The following is a 16025-nucleotide window of genomic DNA, read 5'->3' as shown; positions in this document are numbered from 1 at the left end:
TCTTTAAATTACGTCATTAACATGGAATTATATAAAAACTGTGTTACCTTTAACCGCGGTAAGGTTAAACGTTTAACCTTATACCTTTTTACTGTGTATTTTTGCATAATATTTTATATCTAAGCTACTAATATAGTATTCGTTCATAACAAGTTTACGATTTGTTAAAAAATATTATCTATTCGATTACTCACGGTAGTTATACGGATGTATGTTTAACTGTTATTTTTATTATTATTATTATTATAATATCATATTGTAAAATATATTATCCTACATAATTTTTGTTATTAAATATATATAAAGGTAGATGAAGAAGTGAGGTGTAAAGATAGAACGAAAGGGAAAGAGAGAACTGTAACGAGAAAGGTTGATAGAAATCGAAATCGAAAGGTTGATGAGGATAGAAGAGAGAAAGAGATGACGGGTTTTCTATAACTTCAAATCATTATTTAATGCTATAAAATTGTATATTAACAATTTGTTTTCTTATTATACGGTATTTTATAAAAAAAAAATTGTTATGCAACATATTATCGATAATTAGTTACAAAATGTAGAAGATATTTATGTAATAAAGCTGTACATGATGCTAAAAAAAAGAATATGGAAAAAATCTGATATATAAAACTAGACTCGTCACTAGAAGAGATATAAATGCAAATTTTTATAGCTATAAAAAATACTTGTTGACAGTACGTTTTTGAAATTTGTATTCAGCATTATGAATCAATCTATAATATTTAAATGTTACACTAATAAAACGGTACGTCATTTTTAAATAAAATTTTATAAAAATAATTTTGTTATTTGTTGTGTATGTTGGAATCTGTTCAAGTAGTGAACAATGAGCATACCCAACCCCTCAAAATCCAATGAGATGAAGGTGATATGCATGACATGTAAATGAGGTACAGTTCGGGCCAACCATTCCGGATAAGTGTGATTAATTATACCCCAACCACCAAAGTTTATCGGTATCTATTGTGTAGTAATCAAATCGATTCAAATCGTTAACTAGGATTAGAACCTCGGAACCTTCGACTTCAATAATCAGTTGTTTAATTGATTTACGACACCGCGATCACCACTAGACCAGCCTGGCAGAATAAAAATAAAAATGATTAGAAAAATTGTACAGGTTTAAAGGTTTTCAATTTATCACCAATTTTAGCTGCACAAATACAAAACTTTTACAAAATACAATTTTACTTGTACATATTAATATTCGGAATTTGGTTTACGTAATAATATTCGAATAAATAAAACAAATTTAAGAAACTATTAAAATAATCAGATGTGGACACCACATGACTTCCTTGTACGCCTATTAAATTAATATGCACATTTTTTGCTGCAATTCTTATTTCATTTGAAATAAGATACGATCTTTCAAATTTTTTTTAATAAAGTGGGGAGTTACACATTTGCATTGTGGTGGACACCACATTTTATCACAATTTTTTTTCTGGTGTCCGTATCAGCAATTTATACTAGTTTATATATTAATTTTGTTTCACGTCGCTCAAAGTACTTACATACATAGTGTAAGTGAGAACGTATCGGATCCGTAACCATGCACACATCGGTTCGAATCCGACTTCATGCACAATAATTTATTAGATTTTTTTTTTAATTTATATATTCCCTTATTAATAATTATTAACCCTCTGTAAAAATTTTTGAATTAAAATGAAAAATACGTAAAATTCTATTTCACTAATAACTTCTGATTTCTTTCATATATATATATATATATATATATATATATATATATATATATATATATATATATATATATATATTGTTATTATTGAATTATTATTTATTGTAATTTTTTTTTACAATCAGAGGTTAATAATTTTATTAATAAATATATTTAAATTTAAAAAAAAAATTTTTTAAATGAAACGACGCTGAATTCGAACCGATGTGCCTTCTCCGTGTAAGATCTAAATACAGGGTGTCCCATATAAAATACAACCCATCAATCACTCATCCATGAAACTTCAGATGTCAAGCTTACTTCCCTACTCGTTACAGAAATGGACTCGTCCAACATCTGAACATCGCGGCGACGCAGTAGAACACTACCGATTGTAACAACAATGCAATCATAACGTTCAGTGTATTGCTACAAGACAAGATGGTGTTTTCGCTAGATGAACGTGTTTTCATCGTTGAGTCGTACTTCATTACGAAACCAGCGGTCGCAGTTCAAGATTTGTTTCGCCATAAGTACCCAGATAAACCAGCTCCTAACAAAACATCAGTATTAAGATTAGTCGCAAAATTTAGAGAGACCGGTTCTGTTAATAACAAGGAACACAAAAGATCTGCGTCGAATACAGATACAGTCACTGAAATCAAAGACCGATTACTCGGCTCGCCAAATAAATCGATCAGACTTTGTCTGCTGAAATTAATTTGTCTAAATCAATTGTTCATCGGGCGACCGAACAATTACAATTACGACCTTATCGCATTCAAACGGTTCATCGACTTCTTGAGCCCGACAAAGAAAAACGGCTACAATATTGTCAACGGTTCCGTCAATTTCTGCGCGAGGGAATTAATGTTATGGATTCGTTATTTTTCACAGATGAAGCACGGTTTCATTTGGATGGCTACGTAAACAGCCAAAACAGTAGAATTTGGAGTGTTGAAAATCCCCACGTTTATCACGAAAAGCAATTACACCCGCAGAAGTCGGGCGTGTGGTGCGCGATATCGCGGAAGAAAATAATCGGTCCTATTTTTTTCGAGTACACCATTAATGCAGATATCAGGATATTTTATTTCAGTTCATTGCACTTTTGGAAGAGGAAGAGAGACACTGCTGGCTACAACATGACGGTGCGACATCGCACTACGCAGGTACAACTTCTGATTTTGTTGAGGAATTCTTTGTAATCGTGTTATCGGTCGAGGCTTGTGGCCACCAAGATCTCCAGATTTGACTGCGGCGGATTTTTTTCTATGGTGTTACCTCAAAGAAAAAGCCTACAGCAACAAACCACGGACACTTGAAAGATTGAAAGTCAATATTGAACAAGCTGTATTAAGTATCCAGCACAAACTTTGAAAAAAGTTGCAAGAAACGCTGTAAAAAGAATTGAAACTTGTATTCAAGAAGATGGCGGCCACTTCCAACATTTACTCTAAATGTAAGGTAATAATAAAAATTACATTTACATTTACACATGCCTTTTTATTATTTCAATATCTACCAATATAAGGTTGGGTTGCGTTTTATATTGGACACTCTGTATTTCATTAATTAAAATTTTATTTGGCTATTACTCTGGAACCAATGAAAATAAGTACTACTTTTATCGTTGAAAAGCTCTCAATGAAAGCTTATTACTACAGTTAATAAATATAAAACATTTGATGTTATTCTTAGTTTGATTTGTTTTCCTCTAGCCAGTTTTTTAGCTACTGTTGGGTCTGAATTTGTGTTTTATAGGCAAATGTACTGCAATGCAAGTGTAAATGCACCGGTAAACGTGATTGTCCGGAACAGAAACAGGTTAAACATTCCTCAGACGTTTGGTTAATTGAAACCCGACTTAATTTGGTATCGAGTACAAAAACACAATCCTAAAATAATATTTGAAAAAGGATTATTTTTTACCTTTATGGAAGGACCCCATTAAAAACAACATATTCTCATTTTTACTTCCTTGTACCAAGTAAAGGAAGTATTGTGATTGCAAACGTTTTCGGAATAAAATGGAAATATCCATTTAACCATCCCTAAATCCATTTTGATTAGTTTCGGCGTGATATCTGTACGTATGTATGTACGTATCTCGCATAACTCAAAAACGATTAGCCGTAGAATGTTGAAATTTTGGATTTAGGACTGTTGTAACATCTAGTTGTGCACCTCCCTTTTTGATTACAATCGACTGAACCAAAAGTGTCCAAAAAAGCCAAAAATCCAAAAAGGATTTTGATTTTCTACTTTTCTTAACTGCAGTAATAAGCCGTTCATTGAGAGCTTTTCAACGATATATCATTAGAGGTACTTATTTTCATTGGTTCCAGAGTTAAAGCCAAATGAAGTCTTAATGAATGAAATATTGAGATCTTATAAGAATCGATAAGGCACATCGATTCGAATTAGACTTCATCTCCGTTTTTTTAATTTAAATATATTGATTTATTAATAATTAAACTCTCGATCTAAAAAAAACGTTAAATTTACGTTAAATAATAATTCAATAATGATAAAAAAAAATATGAGAAAATATCAGAAGCTATTTATGAAATAAAATTATATGTCCTTTCATTTAAAAAAAAAATGTGTATATGTAATTTAATAGGCGTATAAAGAAGTCATGTAGTGCCCAGATCAGATTTTTATTTAAAATATAAATTGTACCACAAAAAAAAGTTACCCGATTTACAAATAAAGTTTGTAAAAAACAAAAAAAGTTTCATAAAAATAAAATAATTCAGGTTAAGAAACGATGAAAATGATTGTGACCTAAAGGTAACGGAATATGGTAAGTACTATGCTTTTTTTAAAAATTAATAATCAATGTTTTTCTATTAATTTTATTTTGAAAATATAAATAGAATAAAATCAGGCTGTAGCGATCTAATAATAAGAAATGGTCAGATTTTTATTTTATTTTTTTTTTCAAGTTGCTTTGTATATAATTTAATCTTTGTTAAACAAAAGCTTTCATTAATTTTAATAGAAAATTATTAAGATAATTATTTAATCACGAAATATTTTACAAGGAACAACTAAAGAACTTTATTGGTCCTGAAGTATTGAATAAATTCATTAAAAAAAGGTATAATTTTTTCTACTTTTATTTTTTTATTAATAAATTAATTTATTTTAATTTTATTATATATATATATATATAAATAATTATCAAAATAAAAATATAATAATTGAAATAAATTTGAATATTAATTAAAACGATAAGAAAATTTGTACAAAAAAATAATTACAAAATAACTAAATCTTATAACTGGAAATTCTTCAGTAGTTCGAAATTAGTAGTGGAAAAAAATACATTGAATAAATTGATTAAAAAAATGTGTATATTAATACTGATTTCACGTCAATTAATTGTTTTGAATGTTTATGGAATATACGTATCAAATATTTTGTCTGTGACTTGTGACATACCATGGCAATTAAAAAATATTCTTAAGCAATTCTGCACAAAAAGACAGACTTTTCGTTATTTTATTTTATTTGAAAAGATATTAAGTCATCCTCATCTAAAATGTTTCAAAATAAAAATCCATAAAAAATATTTACACATACGTTATAAAACACATTTTCTGTTTATAACAAAATTAAATAATTGTAACAGTAATTTAATGAAATAATTGAAAGAAAATTATTTTATTTTCTTATAAAAAATAAATACAATTTTTAAAGTTATTTATTCAAATACTTATGTTTAAAATTTTGTTATAGGTAATTAAAAATCTTGTGCTACTATCTATTAGTAAATACTTAAAAAATTTTTTAAAAGAAACGTCAAACTTAAATAATCATGTAAATAAATTGGTTGTATGAAAAATGTAACACGGTTAAAATAAATCTATAAATTTTAAGTTAAAGATAAAAGATAATAAAAAAGCAAAAGTAAAAAATAATTAAAGTTAAATATTCAAACTTGCAGCATCGTAACGGACCACGCTTCTAACTTGCCCCACTCAAATGTTTTGCATCTTAAATTGAGCGTAATTCAAAAAGGACTCAACCAATCTTCATCAAATTTTCACATGCACAACTTTAGATACACTACTACAGTATACCTGAATTTTAATTAAATTGCTCAAATAGTTTTGAAGATTTACGAGCCACACAATTTTCTATATAGGCCTATATATATATATATATATATATATATATATATATATATATATATATAAGGAAGCCCAGTTTAAGTGAATGGTAAATATTATATATTAATTCCCTAAAATCCGTATTTGGACTAATAAATTCTGATATTACAAATCATATAATGCGTTCTTTTTTTTTTTCTTATATTAAAAATGTCAATTTGATTAATATTTTATAAATTTATGATTTTATTTGTATACTTACGTAAAAATCTAAGAAACTGTGACAATTTTTTCTAGTATGATGGTTTTTTTTGTTTAATCCACAACACTGTAATCTTTCCACTTCGTTTTAATAATATTACAGCTATACATTTTATGAAAAATAAAAAAAATTTATTTGTTTTTTATTATCATGAACAGGCCATTTAAATAAAATTTAAAGCTAATATATTCTCACTTTTATACATATTTGAATACTAGATCTACGATCTAGTATTCAAATATTTTTAATATAGTCGATGTTCTTTAGTTGTTGGGTTCAATTAGCCACACATCTCAGGAATGATCGACCTGAGACTGTACAAGACTACACTTCATTTACGTTCATACATATCATCCTCTGAAGTAATACCTTACGATGGTTCCAGAGGCCAACAGAAAAAAAGAAAAAAGTTAATATATTTCAGGTATATTAATAATGTTAATAATTATAATTAACGTTAGATAAATAGCTACATAAGAAACATTATTTTGGCCACATTAATAAATTATATGACTAAAATTTTTTTTTTTTTTTTTACATTACTTTTTTTATAAAACTACATAGATGCGCAACGGTTCTGATAAAGCATTGTTTTTAAAGCATTAAAATTATTTTTTTTTTAAAATGTAAAAAATATTTTATAATTATTTATATTATTGTTATTATTATTTATTTAATTATTTTATAATTTATTTATAAAACTACATTTTACGATAAACGATATTCAAGTAGTTTTAAATATAAAATCTAGATCTTTTCTTTAATATGCATCATTAAGTTTCATTGAAAGTGTAAGCGTGCCTTTTTACTTGGAATTCTTTAACTAACTAAAGTTTAACAATTCAAACGCCAACTTGAGAGATATTAACTTATTTATTTTATATTTTTTTAATCTATTATTATTTTAACCTTTTCTAAAACTTTAATTATTTTTTACTTTTGCTTTTTTATTATCTTTTATCATTAACTTAAATTTATAGATTTATTTTAACCGTGTTACATTTTTCATACAACCAATTTATTTACATGATTAATTAACTTAGGATAGAGATTTGTAATGCAATATAATTAACTACATACATACATATATGCGTATGCATAATCCCATTTAATGAGCAATAAATTATACAATATTTTTGCAAAAAGATCAGCATTATTGTATCGCTGTCACCACTTTAATTCATCTAAGAAGAAATTAATTAATTATTGATTCGTGCTCCATATTGGTCCGCAATATTTAGGATTATAAATCAAAAAATATGCGAGTTAATTTACGGTATAAGAGAAGTATCACTATAGAAGTACCACGAGCTATTTTTTACACGATTGAAAAACTCAGCCACGTTTACACTCTTTACATAATGGGTAATGGGAAAGATTCTTTATCCAATTGAATGGAGATAATACAATTCCTGTGAGATTTCCCAAAGAAATGGATACATTACTCCTTTAGTTCCAGTCATTCTTATGATTATGAGTAATGTAAAGTATAAGTGTTATTAGTTAAGAGTCTTTGTTTCCTGGAGCAATAATGTTAATTATACAGATGTCAAGTAGTATCTGTGATGAAAAAACTGAAAGTGTAAGTTACGTGGTTGACCAGGCTTGTTAATATGATTTTAGGAATACTAATTTTTTAGGAATAATGGAAAAGCGCTTTCTCCTACTGAACTGAGATAAATTAACATCTGAAAAATATTTTAAGCGAAACTCGTGCATTAATGTTTTTCTTTACTCTTCCCTAATATTCATATTGATAAATGAAAAGCACGTAAATTAGAGGCATAAATCATATATTTTTTTTCTAAAAGTAATTATACTAGTCCCTCAGGTAAACAAACTGAAAATCTTTCGCTTAAAATATGAATATTATCTAAATTTTAGTGAGTGGTGTAATGATATGAAACAATATATTTTATTAAGTGAAGAAATCGAAAGGAAACCACTTCACTCGTTACATTTCTCAGTAAGCCTAGCTGAATGGCCTTATCATTTTTTCATAAATGACCTTTTTTTAAAAAAAACTGTCAAAAAAGTACCGGGAATTTGTATTTTAAAATGACCTCACTAATGATTTTTTTTTTTAATTTCTTTTTTCGTTAGGTGGTAGCATTGTACTTAATTACTATGCCCAAAACGACCACGATCTATTCATCAATTTGTTTACACCAGCTGGTTGATCAGTCCACTTCAGTACTGTATCACAATTTTTCAAATGAACAAAATTATTGAAAATTTTTTGTTGTGAATGGCATTTCCTATGCCGACTCAATAAAAATGTTAGAAAAGGCTTATGGTGAATTATTTTGATCAAAAACACGTGCTTACGAGTAATACAAAGCGTTCAAGGAGGGCTGAGAGATCATCGAAGACGTATCTTGTTCTGGATGACCTTCGACCTCTTCTAACCGAAGAAAATATAAAAAAAAAACGTGAAGGAAATTGTGCTCGATAATGGCAATTTCAGCTTAAGAGAGATAGTTCGTAACCTTAACATCTATCACGAGTCTGTTCGTTCGATTTTGGTGAATATTTTGGGCATGAGACGCGAAGCCGCACGAGCTGTTCCAAAAGAGCTCAATTTCTTCAAAAACAGTACCGTAATCAGGCCTCTTTAGACATGCTGATCTCGACAATTCTGATCCCGCATTCATTGAACACATCATAACTGGTGACAAGACATGGGTCTACGAGTTTGACATGCGAACAAGTCAACAGTTGTCAGAATAGAGGACAAAAGACGAGCCGAAACCGCAAAACGACTAAAAGTTACTCAAAAGTCAATGTGATGCTCATTTTTTTCTTTGATATTCGTGTTTTGGTGCATCACTAATTTATTTCAGAGGGACACACGGTCAATAAAGAATACTACTTGGCCGTATTGAAGCGTTTGCATGAGAAAATCCATCAGAAACGGCAAGATTTGTTGGAAGAAAAATTCGTGGATTTTACACGACGATAAAGCGTCATCGCATAGAGTGACAATTTTGACCGAATTTGGCCAAAACCGCAATAAATACTATCGATCGACCACCGTTTCACCAGATTTGGGTCCGTGTGCCTTCTGTATGTTCCCGAAGCTAAAATTGCCGCTCCGGGTACCCATTTTGACTCGATTGAAGCCAAAAAAGCAAAATTGGAGGAAGGAGCTTTACAGGTAAACGGTTATAAAAAAAGTGTTACGAAAACTGGAAGAAATGCTGGCATATGAATGTTGCATCAAATGGGACCTACTTTGAAGGCGACAAAATAAATATTGATGAATAAATAAAAATTGTACGTTTTATTTAACAATTTCCGGTACTTTTTTGACAGTGAAGTATATATCAGGGTAAAATCTATTTTCAATAGTTAATTTAATAAAAAGAATTATTAAAAGTAATGGTAAATACGTGAAGAACCGTACGGCACATAAGTTTGAAACTGACTCTGTTCCAGTATGGAAAAAAGAATTTAAGAAATAGATATGACAAAACTATGAATACATGTAATTAGTATATATCAAGAGGATAATTACTGTTTCATTTAAAGCAGAAATAAAACTGTTAAGAATAATATAACTGGGAGTTATTTGAAGTTGCTTCACCGTATCGATTATAAACTGACTATATATAATGTTTTAATATTTCTATTGGAAATATCTGCATTATTTGTTGGAAATCTCGTCACAAAAATACTGATCAATAAAAAACTGAATGTAAGTAAGTTTCTTATACAAGTAGCTTATTTACTCGCGTAATTCACGCACTTTTTTTACCAAAATTTTTTATGCAAAGTAGGTGCGTGATTTATGCGAGGAAACGATTTTACATAAGTCTATAATGAAATTAAAATGTGATAATCAGTGAGAAATGATATTTATTTGACTAAATATACTATTTTTGAATATGATTTTAAAAAATATTATTTAAAAATTTTAGTGCAAGAATTACGCAAGTAAATACCTGTACATTTTTCATAAAAAACAGTAATTCCTATTTTTTTTTTTTGAAATATTAAATAATTTTAAAATGTTCATTAAAACAATAATTTCTAAGGATAAAAATATGAGCATGTACAAAGATTTGCCAGAATAATTAATATATCTTAGAAAAAAAAAATGTAAAGAAAAACGTTTTATTGTATCTAATAATGTTTTATATACCCGTGTTTTTGGTGACTGGATTTCAATTAATAACATGTCTTAGGAGTGGTTGGCCAGAGTCTATTCCAGACTACATCTTTACCAGTATATTTACATTTACATTGTACGTCGGCCTGGTAAGCCGGTAGCGGTAACTGCATTTGCTGTACACACGCGCGCGCACGGACAATAACTGCAAAGCTGGTTGGAGAGAAAAAAATGCTAAATGGTATATATATATATATTTGTTTATAGTAAATAATTTTTCCGAGTTTTGTTATTGAAGCGGTATCGCTGTATAGTCAATCTTTTTTTTAATTATTTCATAATCATTCCATTTATTTTTAAGTTTGTTGTGTACAGGAATAGATAAATTCTATTTGAATAAAAAATTAACCTACACAAAAAACTTGAATCAGAAAAAAATAATTTTTTTTTTTTAATAATCGCCACTTCTTTTAAGCAGAAATTTAATCAATAAATAATATTAAAAACTTTTTTAAAAACTTGCTTTATACTTTATAGACATATTTAAATTATTAACGTACATTACAAGAGTTTAATTAGTAGGTTAATTTGGATTTCAAAAGATAAAATTATATATTAAATCTCTATTATATTTACAAAATAACAAACAAAATTTCAATCTAACATTTACTATAATACAAAGTAACACAATAGTAATGTCTTTGCATAGTGAAGTTTTTCGTTTATTTAATTAACTATTACAATTTTCGACAAACGTTTTTATGAATTTTTATAAAAGATTTCTCATTCGATCCACCTCTAACAATGCCTCATTATTGCTAGTTGAAAAAAATCCCGCATAGCCGTTTTGCAGATTTTGCAATTTTTTGGGTGGTGCAAATTTTTTTAAATCCGCACCCTTAATTTACCCCCGTAATAGTGGAATATTGTATTGTTACCCGACATAACTGTGCAAAATTTCATCAATACGCAATGACAGAAAGTGTTTTAAATTAAGGATGCAAGATTTGAAGACAAACATGAAAAAAAAACATTGTAAATTAAAGAAAAGCAAGAAAAAAGAAAAAAAATATTTTTCAACTTAATTTGTTTGAAGCTGGTTTTATTAATTTATTTAATTTAAAATACAACAGGACTAAAAAAATTACAATGAAGAAATGCGAAATTAAAAGCCTACATTTGATAAAACAAAATAAAAATATAAAGCAATGACGTAAAAAGATTATTAAAGTGTGTATCTAAAGCTGATTGGAATGCGGTATTAATGTATATTAAGTTTTTCAACTGATTTTCTCGCCTTATCCTGTGGAAATACTTCCAATAACAAAGTAATGTCATGCAACATATGAAAGTTAACGAAACCTTGGAAATAAGAAATAATTCCGAGTCCAAAAAAAAAGTTTTAAATTCGATGAGAAAGAAAATATTACTATTTTACATTTTTAAAAGGAGGTGAATTACTTTCCAGGCTATTAACAATAAAAATTAAAGAGTTAAGTGGATAAATAAAATATATATTTTTTACTGGTGGGGAATAAATTTTAAAAAACTTATTCCAAAAATATTCATATATAAGTTAAGTTAAACAAATTTGCAAAAGTAAAATTTTCTCTAAATATAACACCCTTTTTAATAAAGGCTAAAAGAAAAAACTACAATGAGATTTTCAACAAAATCATTTCTACATTTTAGTTCCACGAGTCTATAATTTAAAAGAACTGTAGACGATTCGTGAAAGCTCTATATTTGAAGAATAAACTTTCAAATATCTTTGAAAAATATTAAAACCGAAGGGAGACAGAGCAAAAGAATAAAAGAAAAATGTATTCCGATTTTAAGATGTAGAGTTTAATTTTTTTTAAATTACTTATATGGGTAATTTAAGTAAAAAATTTTCTTTAATAAAATTTTCTCTGAAATGCTTCATAATTTCCTATATATAGAAATATTTGAGCCTAATTTAAAGAAAATCGGTTTATTAAATCCTGAGATATGGGGCACACATCATGTGTGTGTATGTATGTGTGTGTGTGTGTGTGTGTGTGTGTGTGTGTGTGTGTGTGTGTATGTATGTATGTGTGTGTGTGTGTGTGTGTGTGTGTGTGTGTGTGTGTGTGTGTGTGTGTGTGTGTGTGTGTGTGTGTGTGTGTGTGTGTGTGTGTGTGTGTGTGTGCGTATGAGTTATAACACACAAATATGTGGTTCATAAATACACATCTGTTTTCGAATTTTTTGAAAAAAATAAAAACAAAGAAATCTGTTTTCAGAAATCAGAAAAAAAATTTAGAAAAAAAGATCACTACAGAAAACCCAGTATAAAAAAATTTTAAGGAAAAAATCCAAAAATTAAAAGGTTTCCAATCAAAAAATCAAAAAACTACGAATTAAAATTCAGTGGTCGGAAAAAAGAAAGAAAGAAACGGCATAGTGAAATGATGAAGGAATATTGGAAAAAGTGAAAACAACAAAATATAATGAGTAAATAGCATTTTATATTGACCAAATCGAAAAAAATTCATTTATTGGAAATAAATTATTTTTACTTTGTTCCACGATAAAATAAAACCGAAATATCTTTTTATAAATTATTTTCTTAATTAATCGTGTGTAAATAATTAAATTAATACCATATACATAGGTAGATTTGCTTAATTTAAGCGATACAATTTTAATTTTAAGCCGAAACAAATGTATAAATTATATAAATAAAAATAAGCATTTTAAAATCAATCCTAAACACATTACTAACTTTAAAAAAAGCCATTAATGAAATGCGACATAAATAAAATAATCCGATAACGTTTTATGTAATTTAAATCTTTCGTTTATATTAAGAGTTAATATTGGATTACTGAACCATTACCCTTTCCTTTCCTATCCTCATTTATAGAGCCATTAAACAGATAATAACATTAAAAAACGAGCACGTTAATAAGTAACTGTTTTTTTTTTACGATAAAAAAATACATTATATCACTACATAACGTGAATGTGTCAGTAGGTAAGAAAGATAGAAATTTGTGTGAACATCATTTCGCCGCTTAGTTGCTGTTTTTAAAAGTCAAGGACAGAAACTGTTTTCATAATGATATTAATTCAAGTTGTTAGGTTAACACAGTGCTAAAAGTAATAATCTGGTATCAAGCCATGAGCAGGTACCTACAAACACGTTATAACACCAAACACACACACACACACACACACACACACACACAAAGAAAAATACGCAAGACAATAATCTTGTTTGATTTCCATTATAAACTAATAAAAATAAAAAACAAAAAATCACAAAAAAAATACACGTTTGGTATACCATAAAATCTAATAAGAGTATTTATTATTTCTATGTAATATTTATTTATAAAAATACTGTTATTTTTTTTAAATCTCCTGTAAAAAATAAAAACCAATGTATAATAAACGGGAGTTAAATTATCTTAAAAATACAAATTTAATCTAGTATAAAATTAATAAGGAACATTTTTTTCAATCTACAACAAAAAACTTTACAAATTTTCTCATAATTTCTACAAGACTGTAAAACAAATTAAATATTGAAAAACGTAATTAAATGAATTAAAATTCATTTTTATCATTCAAATTATTCAATTTTTTTTTTTACATTATCAAAGGAGATTTAATTAATAATTTTAGATATGCCTCAAATATCAAATGTTATCTTACTGGGAAGATAAAAAACAATCGGAAAAATTTCATACATATGAAATCGTTTAATCCTTCTAGCAGAAACAATCTTTTGTTTTTGAATCGAAGCTTCTTAACGCAGACTTCGAGTAGAGGATCATCTGAGAAAAAGCGAGCGTCACTACAAAGTGTCACACGCTAGCTGATGAGAGGAAAGTGGCTGTCGTTCAGAGCTTGGAACGACAGCTGGAATGCGGCGGCGACTGGACGGTGGACCCACCAGTTCATCAGTGTCGTCAGGAGCTGAGTAGAGCAGAAGCACGGTGATACCAATTAAGAGCTCACCCAGTTTCGATTAGGTCACGGATTTCAAGATTATTGTGGTACCTACTGAGTAGAAGTACCACGAGATGCTGCTATGATTGTGGTGAACAGGATATGGCGAAACACGTAGTGTTTTTTTGCACGAGATGGACTATGGAGATGGGCTATGTCGCAGTAAATGCGGCTAATGTCATGTGTGATGTTGGGTAACAGAGATGCTTGGACGAGATTAACGACTGCGGTGTCAGCCATAATTCGAAATAAGGCAGTAGTGGAGAGGGGCAGGCAGGCTGGAAGACTGCAGTCTCTCCAGTTGATCTCTGGCGGAACGACTTATGCCGGACGGCTATGGGCGGCAGCCTTAAAGGGTAGGCGGCGGGGGCTCCTCGGAGTTATCGTTTCAGTCGTTATCATTCAGTCGATGATCCCCTGGGGACTTCGCTCTGGCTATTCTAATTCGGTGACAAGAGCGCCCAGGTGATTGCGCAGGGGCTCCGAACATACCAAGTGGATTAGGTATGTCCCCTGCGTGACTTGAGGGGGAGGTTTTTTTGCGGGTAGGAGCCCCGCACTTGCCGTCAGAGCGGGCCTGCCAGAGCTTTTTCCTCCTCCTACGAAAAATAAATCACTAGCTGATAATAGAGTTCATTCAAGAATCGTGTTCAAAGAAACCTACTGCTACTCTTTCGTGAACGGTTTTCGATCACTCTGATATTTAAATATTTCAATCACAGATTTGATTTAACCGTTGACAGATTTAACAGATTAGATTTCATTGTTAGTTCATATTTCTTATTAATAAAAAAAATTGTCATTTATGAATATTGCGTATACATTATGTTGCACCATTAATAATTCATATAATATTGCGTAAGAATCTTCTCTTTTTTTTTGTGTTTTTGATAGGCGAAAAACGCTTTGGCGTTATCATCGCCCGGAATAAAATGTTTTAAAAGAAAACAAATAGTAAAAAAAAAAAAAATACTGCCTGAAAAACTAAAACATTATAAACTTACAACTAATATCACAGCTGAAAAAAAAAAAAATTTAAACTAAATCACAGCCGTATAACAGAAAATTAAAAAAAAAGCTTAAAACTAAAAATGTAAAATTTAACAAAAATAAAATTTTAAAAAAATCCAAGAAGGGTGTAAAGAGTCCCTACTCGGATAAGGTAAAGACTAAAAAATTCAGATAAAAAACTAATCCTAGTTAAAAACTAAAATATTAAAAAGCTAAAACTTAACAATAACATAAAATATCACTAAAAAACGTTAATATCACTAAAAAATAAATTAAACTATTATCACAGATAAAAAACTAAAAATTACATAAAACCATGTATACATATAAAAAAAGAAAAAAAATTAAATAAATATAACGAACTCCGAGAGGAGTGTAAAAAGCTCCTTCTCGGATAACAAAAGAAAATAAAATTTAAAATCAAACACAACAGTAAGAAAAAAAAATACATAATACAAATAAAAAACGTGTAGCATATTAATAGTTCTAAGAAATAGAAAAACCCGGTCTAATTTATCATTGCTGAGGATTTTACGAATGTTCCTGGGCAATTTAAACCTACGACGCAATGCCGCATAACAAATGCAATTCACAAGGATGTGGCGCACAGTCAAGCGGCAGTTGCATCGTACGCATGTTGGTGCACCCACTTTTGACATTAGATATCCGTGTGTGACCCTAGTATGGCCTAACCGCAATCGACAAAGGACTACTTTGTCTCTCGACGAAGTTTTTTAAAAGGCGAGTCCCACGGTAACACAGTGGTTTTAATGTATCGAAGCTTATTATACACTGTGGCAGTCAAATCACCTTGCCACTTCATTTGAAGAGCGT

Source organism: Lycorma delicatula, chromosome 10 (assembly GCF_047948215.1).
Source record: "Lycorma delicatula isolate Av1 chromosome 10, ASM4794821v1, whole genome shotgun sequence".
Taxonomy (NCBI): Eukaryota; Metazoa; Arthropoda; class Insecta; order Hemiptera; family Fulgoridae; genus Lycorma; species Lycorma delicatula.
Note: the sequence above shows the minus strand (reverse complement) of the source record.